This window comes from Myotis davidii, unplaced genomic scaffold (genome assembly GCF_000327345.1).
Source record: "Myotis davidii unplaced genomic scaffold, ASM32734v1 scaffold967, whole genome shotgun sequence".
Classification (NCBI taxonomy): domain Eukaryota; kingdom Metazoa; phylum Chordata; class Mammalia; order Chiroptera; family Vespertilionidae; genus Myotis; species Myotis davidii.
The window spans coordinates 1401980-1415560 of NW_006383014.1; positions in this window are offsets into that span (position 1 = coordinate 1401980).

The following is a 13581-nucleotide window of genomic DNA, read 5'->3' on the forward strand; positions in this document are numbered from 1 at the left end:
GTATTTGTTGTTAGTCTGGGATTTATTTACCTTCTGTAATTGAAACTTTGTTGCAGCTCCAGCTCTGAGGCCGGCTGGCTGAAAGCAGGTTTCTGGGGTTTGTTTAGCTCCTATAATTGGAACATTGTTTCTTAGAGTGCAGCTCAGAGGCCAGCAGTGGCAGGTGGGGAACCTTGGCTTCCTCCATCACTGGAGTAAGCAAGCCTCCTGTTCGCTTCAGCTGCCTGGCTGCTGGCCGCCATCTTGGTTGGCAGTGAATTTGCATATCGCTCTGATTAGCCAATGGGAAGCGTGTCAGATGTGTGGTTAATTACCATGTTTGTCTATTATTAGATAGGATATCTGCCTTAGAATATTTGGGACATAGGAATTTCTTTTTCTTTTTTCTCAAATTCTGAAGGTGGTCAATTTAGTGAAAATTAAAAAAGAAAAGTGAGTACTGGATATTTCAGCTATAATGGGGAAAGTAATGTCATTTACACAAGGGAAAATAATAGTTGACTGAATCATGTATTCTCTTAAAAGGATATGCATTCATGGCTGTGGATGAAGGATAAGCCTAAAATATAATCTGTTTTCACTTTTAAAAGATTTGAACAATGTTCTGCATCAAAAGCCATAGCAAAAATAAAAAAGAAAAGTCACTATGGAACTGGAGAAAATGTTTTGTCACACATAGGAAATTGGCTCCGAAATAGAAAATAAAGGATAATGATAAATGTACATTTTCTTTCTGGAAAAGGTAAACAGAGAGGTTCTCAGGAATCAGGGCTGGTATAACTTTTGTTCAACAATTTAACAAAAGATCTGCAAAGAGGAAAGGCCTCTGAAATGTTCACATTTGAGGGTCACCTAACTCTTTCAGGTAAGGAAATGTGAAACGTCAAATCAGCAGGCCAAGATACTTTACATACCATGTGTGGTCAAACACTCGAAAACGGAGGGCTCTTTATTTTTTGTTATTATAAAAGAGATCACATAACATGATAAATAGTACAAATTACACAGAAGGATAAAGAATATAGTGAAACTCTCAATGCAGGCCATCCTTCAACTCCCTCACCTTGGTTCTATCCCATAGAGATTGCCACCTAATACAGTTTCTAGACTGTCCTTTCTCAAATACTACTTGGGTATATATACACTTATATTCACATGCCTTTCTGTAACACATTTACACATAACTGGGGACATTTCCATATACACTATTCTAAAATTACTTATTGTTTACTTAAGAATACATATTGAAGATATGTCTTCTATTAGCAGAAACTATTGCATCCTTTTTAGTTACTGCATATATACTGTTATATGGATTTTCTGTATCTAATTTACTTGGATCCCCTGATGGTGAACATTTATTACAGTTATTTCCTTGTTTGTTTTTGTGTGTTTTTTTTTATTGTATATTGCTATTGTTGTGAGTTTTGTTATTGTTGTTACTACAACCAATGCCTCAAGGACATTCTTGAGTGCATATTTCTTCACATATTTGTAAGTTTACCTCTAGGATAAATTCCCAAAAATGAGATTGTTGAGTCAAAGAATAGCTGCAGTTCTAATTTGCTTTGCTTCCTATTGCCTCCCCAAAACGTCATATCAATATATATCCTTACAGTAGGAAATAAGCATGTTCCCCCACACCAGAGCTAACAGTGAGTATTATAAAAAAAAAACAAAAAACCCACAAAAACCAAAAAAAACAAAACAGCACATTTTGGGATTTTCCAAGTATAATCTTCATACTTAAAATATATATTTTTAATTTTAAATTTGTCATTAAATGTTGATTTTTAATGTATAAACCACACACATGCATACTTAAAAAGATCGCTGATTTCAGCATGGAGGAAACGGAGCTGGCTGTAGGCTGAAGAAGGAGATGGGAAGGGAGGCGGTAAGAACAAACTGTCCTTTGGAGAGGCTGAGAAAAAGAGAACAAAAGTAGGCAGGAAGCGGGGTCAGGAGTGAAGTCAGGAAAAACACTTTATTTGTTAAGGAATTTGAGTTATTTAGAATTGGAGTAGTCTCTCTCCTGAGGTAGTGGATTTCTTGTCATTGGAAAGGAACAAGCTGGGGCTGAGAGTCTCTGGTTAAAGTCACTGCGGAACAATTCATGCACTGGGAAGAAGGCCCTAAATCACTTTGCCAGGCTTGTCACACAGGGAAGTAACTGACAGGTAACTGGATCTTTTCAATAACATAGATACTTTGTGGAACTGCAGAATCTGCTGGAATGATTAGGGAGAACTCACTGAAATCAATGGTAGAACACCATAGAGCACAAAGATATAATCTCTAAAATTCCTTCCAATTTGAGTGTTTTATGATTGATACCTTAAAAATCATTGTATTTAAAATAAAATAAAAAATCTGACCCGGCAATCCCACTTCTGGGAATATATTCATTGAAAGCTGAAACACTAATTTGAAAAAACACATGCACCTCTATTTTCATTTCAGCATTATCTGCAATAGCCAAGATATGGAAACAGTCCAAGTGCCCATCCGTAGATAACTGGATAAAAAAAACTGTGGCACACTTACACAATGGAATACTACTCAGCCATAAAAAAGATGGAGATCTTATCTTTTGTGACAGTGTGGATGGACCTAGAAAGTATTATGCTAAGTGAAATAAGCCAGTCAGAGAAAGACAAGTCCATATGATCTCACTTATATGTGGAATCTAATGAACAAAGGAATCGAACAAACAAAATAGAAACAGACTCATAGATACAGAGAACAGACTAACAGCTGTCAGGAGGGGGAGGGGACTGGCGAAGGGATTGAGCAAAAACCCCCAAACTTATAGACACAGACAACTGTATGGTGGTTACCAAAGGAAAAGGGGAGTGGGGAGAAGTAGAACAGGGTAAAGCGGAGGATAAATGCTGATGGAAGGAAACTTGACTTGGGGTGTTGAACACATAATTATAGAATTGTACACCTGAAACCTATATACCTTTATTAACCAATATCACCCCAATAAATTCAATTAAAAATTTAAATAATAATTAAATTAAATTAAAAATCCAAATTGGGGGAAAATAACATAACTGACCAATCCCTATGTAATTGTTAATTCTAGGGGCTTAATTTTGTCAAGGAAATGAAACTAAATAAGATATAGCTGATTAAAAATTAATAGTTTTTGAGAAACTATGCAAGGCCAAGAAATATTTTGAAGCAAAGAAAAATTAGTTTTAAATTATAACCTTTGCTTTTATAGCTTGCTCTACATATGATTTTTATAACTATCTTCCTGTTTACTTACAATATTCTCCGCCTACTTCAATACTTTTCATATCCACTCAATTTTATTATCAGCTTGACCCATTTCATGTGAGCATCTTACCTATACACACTTTTCTCACCTGGGATTTATATAAATTAGTAAAATGCCTAATCCATGAACCAAGTAAAATAAAAAAGGAAACACACTTCATAAATACGGAAGTTGAAGCCATTCTTTCCTTGCAGTTTTCTTAGGATTTTGCCAAGAGCCGGGGTGGTATATCATAATTCGGTTTAGAAGATAACTATCAAGGGTGCTTGAAAATATTTTTACCAATTTACATTAAGATCCTTGGTTTCAATATGGGCAATTTTCAAACGCCTGATTAAATTCATTGGAAGTTTTGTTTGCTGAAGCATTTCACATCCTGGGAAAATAAACCAAATATGTTGTTTTTCCTTTTCTGCACTGAGCCATGCAAAGTTAAAGAGAGAAAAAAAAATTAAAAAGGAAAAAATATCAGAATAAAACCCCTGTAAATCAAGTTGACCTTTTCTAGGCAATTTTTTTTTCAACATCTTGGCAAGGACTGAATCTCTATCCTTTTCTTTTTGTAGGTGCGTTCTGTGTGGCCCACTTCCTGTGGCTGCTCCATTCTCTGAAATGACAACATTATGGACTGTAACAGCTTTAAAAACATTAATTTCCAGTCATTGGAAATAGCCTACATTTCACTCAAGGCGAAGAAATTGTTCCTGCTCTGACACTTGAGCTTTATTGCTGCTGATTTCGGACACCCCAGACACTGGGAGGTGAGGATAAGTTTCTTTTGGAACCTTCCCTTTGTGTTGCTTGCTTTGCCACCTGTTTTCCCAGTTGCCCAGCAAGGCTGTCAGCACATTCTCTTCTCAGGTTGATGTGGGGGAAAAGGCCCCATTTTGGAGAAAGAGTTTATTTTAGGTAAATTTAATCAAGTGGTGAGCTTTTATTTTTGCTTTAAAAAATGCTGTTTTATTTTTTTTTAACATATGTTTATTGATTTTTTAGTGAGAGGAAAGAGAGGGAGAGATAGAAACATGGATGAGAGAGAGACATCAATTGGCTGCCTCTTGTACACCCCCCACTGGGGATCAAGCCTGCAAGCTGGGCTTGTGCCCTGACTGGGAATTGAACCATGACCTCCAGGTCCATAGATCAAGGCTTCACCACTGACCCACACCAACTGGGCTACGTGCACTTTTATATGATTATCATACCTCAATAAAGTGATTTTTAATTTTTTCTATTAAATATCCTAAGAAAACTCCTACGCAATTAAAAAAGCATGAATATAAATCATATTGGTAACAGTTATCAATTCTTTTATTTTGTGTATTCAGACCCTTGGGTGAGTTTTGGAAACATTTTCACTTAAAACTAAACCATGAACATCTTTTCATGACAGTTTATATAGCACTATATAAATTTAAAAAATATTTTTATTGATTTCAGAGAGGGAGAAGGAAAGAGAGAGAGAGAGAAATATCAATGACGAGAGAATCATGAATTGGCTGCCTCTTGTACACCCCCCACTGGGGATCAAGCCTGCAAGCTGGGCTTGTGCCCTGACTGGGAATTGAACCATGACCTCCAGGTCCATAGACTGATGCTCAACCAACCACTGAGCAACATGGGCCAGGCACATATTGTCACTATTAAATCACTTCACAAGCTTATGGGGTAGTCATCCCTAATTATCTAGTGGGAAAACTGAGACTCATTGGGAAAAATTAATTATCCTATGTTGTACTCTTAGTAATTGGTAAAGACTGCATATATATATATAACCAGGCTGGCAGGGGTGGCAGTTGAGGGCAACCAGGCTGGTGGGCAGGGGAAGTTAGGGGCAACCAGGTCAGCAGGCAGGTGAGCAGTTAGGAGCCAGAGGTCCTGGATTGTGAGAGGGATATCTGACTCTTGGTTTAGGCCTGATCCCCAGTAGTCGGACATCCCGTGAGGGGTCCTAGATTGGAAAGGGTGCAGGCTGGGCTGAGGGGACCTCCCCCCACCATGCATGAATTTCATACACCGGGCCTCTAATATATATGTATATAATGCTTATGAAGGTATATGTTGTATGTTACATGAATTTCTGTTTCATGTAACTATGACTCATAACTTTCCAACTATTGGAGAGAGACATTTGATCAACAGGTAAAACAGAAACTTTACAGTAATAGAGACTTAAACTCAAACGCCAACTTTCTGTGGACAAGTTATTCAATCCAATATAATTCAATTAAAACAACAACAACAACAAAAACTATCTCAAAGAATATTCCCTAGAAGCAGAGCCTGAAGCAGGGCTTTGGCTGCATGTGTTTTATGAAACGTGTGCTGTTCGGGGAATGAGAGAAGCAGGACACAAAAGCAGAAAGAGTGGAGAAAGGATGTGGTCTCAGGGCAGGTCGAGCCTAGGCCCAATCCACCAGACACTGAAGCATACATTTTGTGTCCGTGTTTGCCCCATTAAGGGGAAGTCCAGGAACTTCGTACCCTTTCATCAGTTGGTCATTGGCCTATCCCAGAAAAAGGTTGGCACAACCTCCTCCCAAATGACTTCTGGCAAGTTGGTTCCTGTTTGCCAAGGTCAATTGTACTGTAATTTTGCAGGTCTTAACCATCAGCTCACATGATCCTTAACAACAAGGAGATGGGTGTCCTAGCAGGTTGAGGTGAGTAGAATAGGGCATTTATATCTATTATAAGTTCTGCTAAGTGCCTTCAAGACACCATTTATTTTATTACTCACCTTAAAATAATCTAATGGGGGGGGGATAAGTGTGGCAGGGGTTAAACTAGAAGTATATTTTAGTGTGATGGTCTGTTTCATATGTCTGGGTTTGGGGATGGGAAGATGGAGAAGGAGAAAGGAAAGGAAGAGAGGTTAGGCGCTAAAAAAAGAGCTCAGAAAAATTAAATGATACCAGGAGGGAGTGACCTTGAGGTGTCTCTTGGAGGTCCTTAGAAGTTAGTGGAAGAGGTGACAAAGGGAATTTCAGACAGTAGGAACAGCATAAACCAAGGAGGCTTGATAAATCATGGCAACTTTGGGGAACAGCATTATATCTATATAACTAAGATGACTGGACCTTACAAGGGCATGGTGGGAAAAAAGACTGAAAAGATGAGCAAGAACCACCAGTTGCAGGGTATTTTGGTTTATGCTTAAAGGTAGAGCTTAATACAGGGGCAATGGAAGGTTAGAAAACAAAACAAACAAACAAACAAAAAAAACACAACTACTGCAGGGTGACAGTGTAAGGTCTATGTTTTCCATGTTTGGGACAGTAATTACTACTGATATGCATTTCACTGTATAATTTGATTCATGAAACGTTGCCCAGTTGGTTTATACTTGTCTTCCACATCCACTCTCCTGGAATGTAAAAAAATGTAGAATAGATATTTTTGCAATACTAATATAGTTTATTAAACTACATCAAGGAGCTCATGCCCTAGTTGCTTTGGCTCAGTGGATAGAGCATTGTCCTGTGGACTGAAGGGTCCCAGGTTCAATTCCAGTCAAGGGCACATATCTGGATTGTGGGCTTGATCCCCAGCGTGGGGTGTGCAGGAGGCAGCTGATCAATATTCTCTCTCATCATTGATGTTTCTATCTCTCCCTCTTCCTTCCTCTCTGAAACCAATAAAAATATATTAAAAATATTTTAAAAAATAAAAATAAATATAAAATACATCAAGGAACCCAGCCAGTTTTGGATTAGTGGTTGAGTGTCGACCCATGAACCAAGAGATCATGGTTCAATTCTTGGTCTGGACACATGCCTGGATTATGGGCATAATTCCTAATAGGGGGGCATGCAGGAAGAAGCTGATTAATTATTCTATCTTATCATTGATGTTTCTCTCTCTCTCTCCCTCACCCTTCCTATCTCTGAAATCAATAAAAATATATTTAAAAAAATACTTCAAGTATAATTATGAGGTTGGTAACAAGGAACACATTGTCTTATTCCATATGCTAGCAAGTGCATGGTTTTGAGCACCGGGACCCAAGTTTGCAGAGACTGGCAGTGAAAGTCTTTCTTTAGGCATCTCCAAGCCTGCTCTCACCCTAACACTCACTCCTAATCTCTAAGGTTGTTCCACTTCCCATTCTTTGAGCTCTGTGAGTCATATGGCTGCCAGATTCTGCTGGACTTGTTAACTTACTTTTCTTTTTCTCAAACCCATGGTTCATGTCATTGGACACCAATACACTTTTTCAGGGTGGAGACGAATGTATTTTTGCTTATGATCTCCATTGTTTCCCTCTATTTTGACACATTTTTCCTTTCTTGTCATGGAGTCATATTGCTTTTCCATATAGCCTGTTGTGGGCTCTGTGGAACTCCCCTGAATTCCTGCCAAGGTTGAGGCATTAGATATGCTTTTCAGAAAGTAGGGCACAGCATGGGCTGGAGTGTGGAGCAGTGGGAAATAGAGGTACGGAGTCCAATGTTCAACAGGAGTCATATACACAAAAAGTCTCAGCAGCACTGTTTATAATAGCAAAACTTGGAGGCAACCCAAGTGCCCTTTTTGGATGGGGGGAAATGGTGTAGTCTCACAATAGAATATTGTATAACTGTCAAATGAATAGATTACAGTCCCACCCAGTGATATAGATGAAACATAGCTACATAATAAGTATTAAAACTCAGTTTTCAAAATTTATATGAAGAATGATTCCCTTTCTGTAATACAAAATAAGCATATAAAAATAAACATTTCAATAATATAAATATAGACAATAAGACCATGTAAAAATAATTAATGAAACAAGATTTCAGATGATAATTATTGTGTATGGGAGGGAGCTAAGGGATAGAGTAGGGGAGGTAATAGGTTCAGGTCAAGGTCCTTGTTTTTATTCTGACTGATTTTTATATAATGAAAAATAACCAAAAATTATGAGTCAATTATTTAAATGATGGCCATTGTGGACCAATGTCAAGAATGTGTCATGAGCTATGTATTATGATTACACCACCTGTTTGTACCTTAGATCCAATACAAAAATCATAGAAAACTATTCAGAGCACCCAAAGGAGTAACAGTACTTATAACATGAGTAGTTTTGAGAATTAAGTGAGACAAGTAACAAGCATAAAGTAGCAACTACAAATTCAATTGTGAAAAGTTATGGCCGCCCTTATTTCCTCTAAATCCCTTGAAATTTGACTTCCAATTTGAAGGGGCTTCAATTTGAGTTTTCAGTGGGTTTTACCCTCCTCTCTCCATCCTGCTCTCCCACTGAACCCAGGGTCTTCCAGAGCAGAATGGAGTTGGGGGTATCCTGATGGTCATTGTGGTCTGAGTGACCTTTCAAGCCCCATTGACTTCATAGCTCATTAACTGATTTGAGAATGGGAGTGAATCTTTGGCAACACTGGGAGCCATGATCCCTAAAGTTTGGCCTGGGTGAGTATACAGCACAGCCATTTCTTTCTGAGACCTTACCACCTGGATCAGGTCCTAGTTAAAACCCAGATATCCTTGTCCCCTTCTAAGTGTCTGGGAATCTTACCTCTCTCTCCTGTCCACAGAGTCCCTCCCCTTGCCTTTGAAATACCTAGTACATTCTCTTCAATACATTTAAATTTTTCCAAATGATAGAAAACAGACTTCAAGAAGCATCCGCTCTATGGCCTGCAAATATATCTAAGGCAAGAGACTACTCCAGTAAACATTACAGAACAGAAAAAGCTCATCCACTCAGCACTAGTTGAGCCAAACACTAGAGGCTGAGAATTTCAGTGGAGTAATATTGACTATTTCAATATGAATGGTGTCCTCCAGGACAATGGGAAGCTAATGCTCAAAAGCTCCAACTCCTCAATAGCATGTAGGTCACAGATTGCATGGGGCAAAATCCCAAGACACCGTGATTAGGGAGTTTGGGATCATGCTGGAGGCTGGTTGGTAGGAGGTGAGCTAAAGGTAGTAAATTATTTCTTCAGGTCTTGAGAATAGCTTTGTTGTCTTTTCCATCCCTCTGTCCAGTCTCATGGGAAAGTAGCGTCCTTAGGGCTTAGGAGCCTAAGCACAACTTAGGTAAAGTTAGGTAAAGATATTGTCTTTTAAATTGGCAGCAATTCAGACCTAGTGACCACTAGTCAGGTGTCAGGTCCAGGCTACTCTCTTCTGCTGGGTGTCTGTGAGAAAGAGAGAGAGGAGATGCTTTCTAGAGTAGGATTTAAAGCTAAATTTAATCAGTTATAAGGACTCTCAGATTTACAAAGGGACACGAGAAAATGTGGGCAGGAGAGGCAGATATTTTAGTACATTTCCCCGCCCAAATGTTAAGCACTGGTCAAGTGGCATTAGGTGCTCAGTGTCTATTCTTGATCTGCTTCATTCCAAGTGAATAACAAGGAGTGCGGGCTTTTGTTTCCCTGTTTGGCTCAGGAAGTCTTATACCTACAAATGTGAAGGGGATTTCAAGTGGGCAGGGCAGAGAAACCCTTTCCCGTGTTTCCTCTTCCAACTCTGCTCTTCTTTCCACAGAGCAGAATTGTGCTTGGGCGCCCTAAAATAGTGCCCCATTTTGGGAAGTGTCCAGTGAAAATGTTGTGACCGACAGCTCCAAAATAGAAGACATGAAAGTAACACTTTTCTTTGAAAAGAAGAAAAGGTGGACAAAGATAGAATCCATGTGCTGTAAACAGGGCTTGTGTCTTTTTATGACTGGCATCCACCAGCCCATTTCCTCTTTTCAGGCTGAAAGGGGCTAACTGTCCTCTGGTCCAAGGGTCAGGAGTGTGCTTCCTTAGAGTGAGACTTAGAACATCTATTCCTTTAAGATATCTCACCCACCCCTAGCCATTCCCACCAAATATAACAAGGTGGGAACTGAGCTCAGCATTCTGTTTCCTTTCCTTCCCATTGATTCATGCCAACCAACAAAATAATGCACTATTCTCCCTTGAAAGGGTAACCAGTTGATCTGAGAAATGTCATTCTAAACAGCAAACTGGCCATTTTGGAGAAACCTTCTTTGTGTCCTAACAGTTCCACAGAGGTCACCTGTTCATTACAGACATCTCCTGAGTCCCTAGTAGTCCCCGGCCAACCTGTCTGGATGGCTCCTTCCTATCACGGGGTGTTGCAATGACATAGAAAATACCATGCTTTGTGTTGGCTGATTTAAAAATAAGTCTCTGTTATGGAGATAAATATAGAAAACATATCAGGTTACTAATCTGCCATTGAACAGAAGGCCTCAAAGGAAAATCATAGTCATGCCTGTCATAGCTGCCTTCAAAGGCTGCCACAAATATAGCTAATGAGTTACAAAAGCACCTGCCTCTACCTTTATCTGCTTCCCTTTATGACTTGCCTTTGTCTTTTGAAACTGATATCAACTGATTTCATCATAATTTGATGATGATACTGAACAAAATCGTGATGCTAATCTGCATTATCATCATTGACCTTGTATCAGTGTTTTTTTTAAAAAGAATTCAGCTAGAAACTTAAGGCTTTTGGAAATTCATTTATTTGATCTGCAGTTGACTATAAATGTTTTTGAGTGAATAAATTAGTATTTGCATTCAATTGTTGCAAACTACCTCACAGACGTGTGAAGCTATCTTTTTTTAGTCTTGAAATGAAATGAAATGTATCCATTTCACTCAATATTTTGTTGGAAATTACTTAAAAATCTAATCTTAGAAAGGTTGAAGATTGAAAATGGATTTTTTTCCAAGACCTTTTTTTTAAAATTTGTTTTTGTTTTGTTTTGTTTTTTAATTTAAGTTTTTTTTTGTTTAAAGTATTACAAATAGTAGTACATATGTCTCCTTTTTTCCCCATTGACCTTCCCCCAGCCTCCCCTACGTCCCTGCACATCCCCTCACCCCACCCACCTAGTGTCTTGTGTCCATTGGTTATGCTTACATGCATGCATACAAGTCCTTCGGTTGGTATCTTACCTCCCTGCTGACACTTCCCAGCCTTAGCCCTGTAATTCAACAGTCTGTTCGATGCTTCTTTGCCTCTGAATCTATCTTTTTGTTCATCAGGTTATAATATTCTTTATTATTCATAAATGAGTGAGATCATTTAGTATTTTTCTTTCATTGACTGGCTTATTTCAATTAGCATAATGCTTTCCAGTTCCATCCATGCTGCTGCAAATGGTAAGAATTCCTTCTTTTTTACTGCAGCGTAGTATTTCATGTGTAGATGTACCACAGTTTTTTAATCCACTCATCTGCTGATGGGCACTTAGGCTATTTCCAAATCTTAGCCATGTGAATTGTGCTGCTATGAACATAGGGGTGCATATATCCTTTCTAATTGGTGTTTTTAGTTTCTTGGGATGTATTCCCAGAAGTGGGATCACTGGGTCAAATGGGAGTTCCATTTTTAGTTTTTTGAGGAAACTCCATACTGTTCTCCACAGTGGCTGCACCAGTCTGCATGTCCACCAGCAGTTCACAAGGGTTCCTTTTTCTCTGCATCCTCCCCAGCACTTATCGTTTGTTGATGATAGTCATTCTGACAGGTGTGAGATGGTACCACATTGTCATTTTGATTTGCATTTCTCGGAGAATTAGTAACTTTGAGCATGTTTACATATGTCTCTTGGCCTTCCTTCTGTCTTCTTTCAAAAAGTATCTATTTAGGTCTGTTGCCCATTTTTTGATTGGGTTGTTAAAAAAAATAAAATAAGGGATTACTATCTGCTGCATGAAACTATTTAGCATTATTTCAAATTATTATTAAACCACTTTTCAGGCTCATCAGCTGACTATCTCCTGGCCTAAACTTTTTTGCTTGATCTTATTTTGCAAACCTAAGCTCTTCTGAACAGTATTCAGATATGATCTCAGATTTCTAGTACTTATTAACTTACTAGTTCTGACCATAGTAGAAAGACAAACTCACTGTTCTTAGTAGTTTAAGAATTACAGTGGGGCCTTGACTTACGAGTGTCCCGACTAACGAGTTTTTCGAGATATGAGCCATCTCTTGGCCGATGTTTTGCTTTGAGTTGCGAGCTAAAATTCGGGTAGCTTCAGATACCCCACCACTATTTGGTGCAGCGAACGTCACAGTGATTTGACATACAAGTAATTTGAGTTACGAGCTCCGTCACAGAACGAATTAAATTTGTAAGTCAAGGCCCCACTGTATTCATATTTAAAAGTGTATTTGATATTAATATTTTAAAACCCATTTCTAAGTTTATTAGCAAATGAGATTTTCATAGAACAATTATTTTACAATGTCAGTGTAGGTACTTGACTGAATGTTAAAAACATTTAGACTAAGTATTTTTTTGCTTCTGGTATTACATATCTACACTAATAAAAGAGAAACATGGTAATTGGCATATGACCGCTATCCTTTTCATTGGCTAATCAGGGAAATATGCAAATTAACGGCCAACTAATATGGCAGTTAACTGCCAACAAAGATGGCAGTTAACTGCCAACAAAGATGGCAGTTAACTGCCAACAAAGATGGCAGTTAATTTGCATGTGTAGGCACAATGCAGGAAGGCGAAAGGGAAAGCAGGAAGAAGTCCCCTGCCAATGACAGTGATCGGAAACCCAGGGGGGAGCTAAGAGCCTGCAGGCAGGGCCATGATCAGAGAATTGGGTGCCTTTGCTGCCCTGGCCAGTGATAGCAGGAAGTAGGGGTGGGGCCAGCGATGGGAGCTGGGCACGGTCGAAGCTGGCAGTCCCGGGAGCTAGGGGTCCCTTGCCTGGTCCTAAAGCAGAGCCCGCGATCGCGGGGCCGCTGCAGCTGTGGGTCCCCACTGCCTGGGCTGGACGCCTCAGCCAGAGGCGTTAGACCTGAGCAGGGGCAGAGCCTGCAACCGCCGGGAGATGGGGGTCCCCTACCCAGGCAGAGGTGTTTAGGCCTGGGCAGGGGCAGAGTGGGAGATTGCGGGGAGCTGATGGTCCCCGCTGCCCAGGCCTAATGCCTCGGCCAGAGGTGTTAGGCCTGGGCAGGGGCAGAGCGGGAGAGCACGGGGAGCTGGGGGTCCCCTGCCCAAGCCTAATGCCTCGACCAGAGGTGTTAGGCCTGGGCAGGGGCAGAGCGGGAGAGCACGGGGAGCTGGGGGTCCCCTGCCCAAGCCTAATGCCTCGACCAGAGGTGTTAGGCCTGGGCAGGGGCAGAGCGGGAGAGCACGGGGAGCTGGGGGTCCCCTGCCCAGGCGTAACGCCTCGGCCAAAGGCGTTTGGCCTGGGCAGGGGCAGAGCGGGAGATCACGGGGAGCTGGGGGTCCCCTGCCCAGGCCTGATGCCTGGGCCAGAGGCATCAGGCTTGGGCGGGGGGGGGGG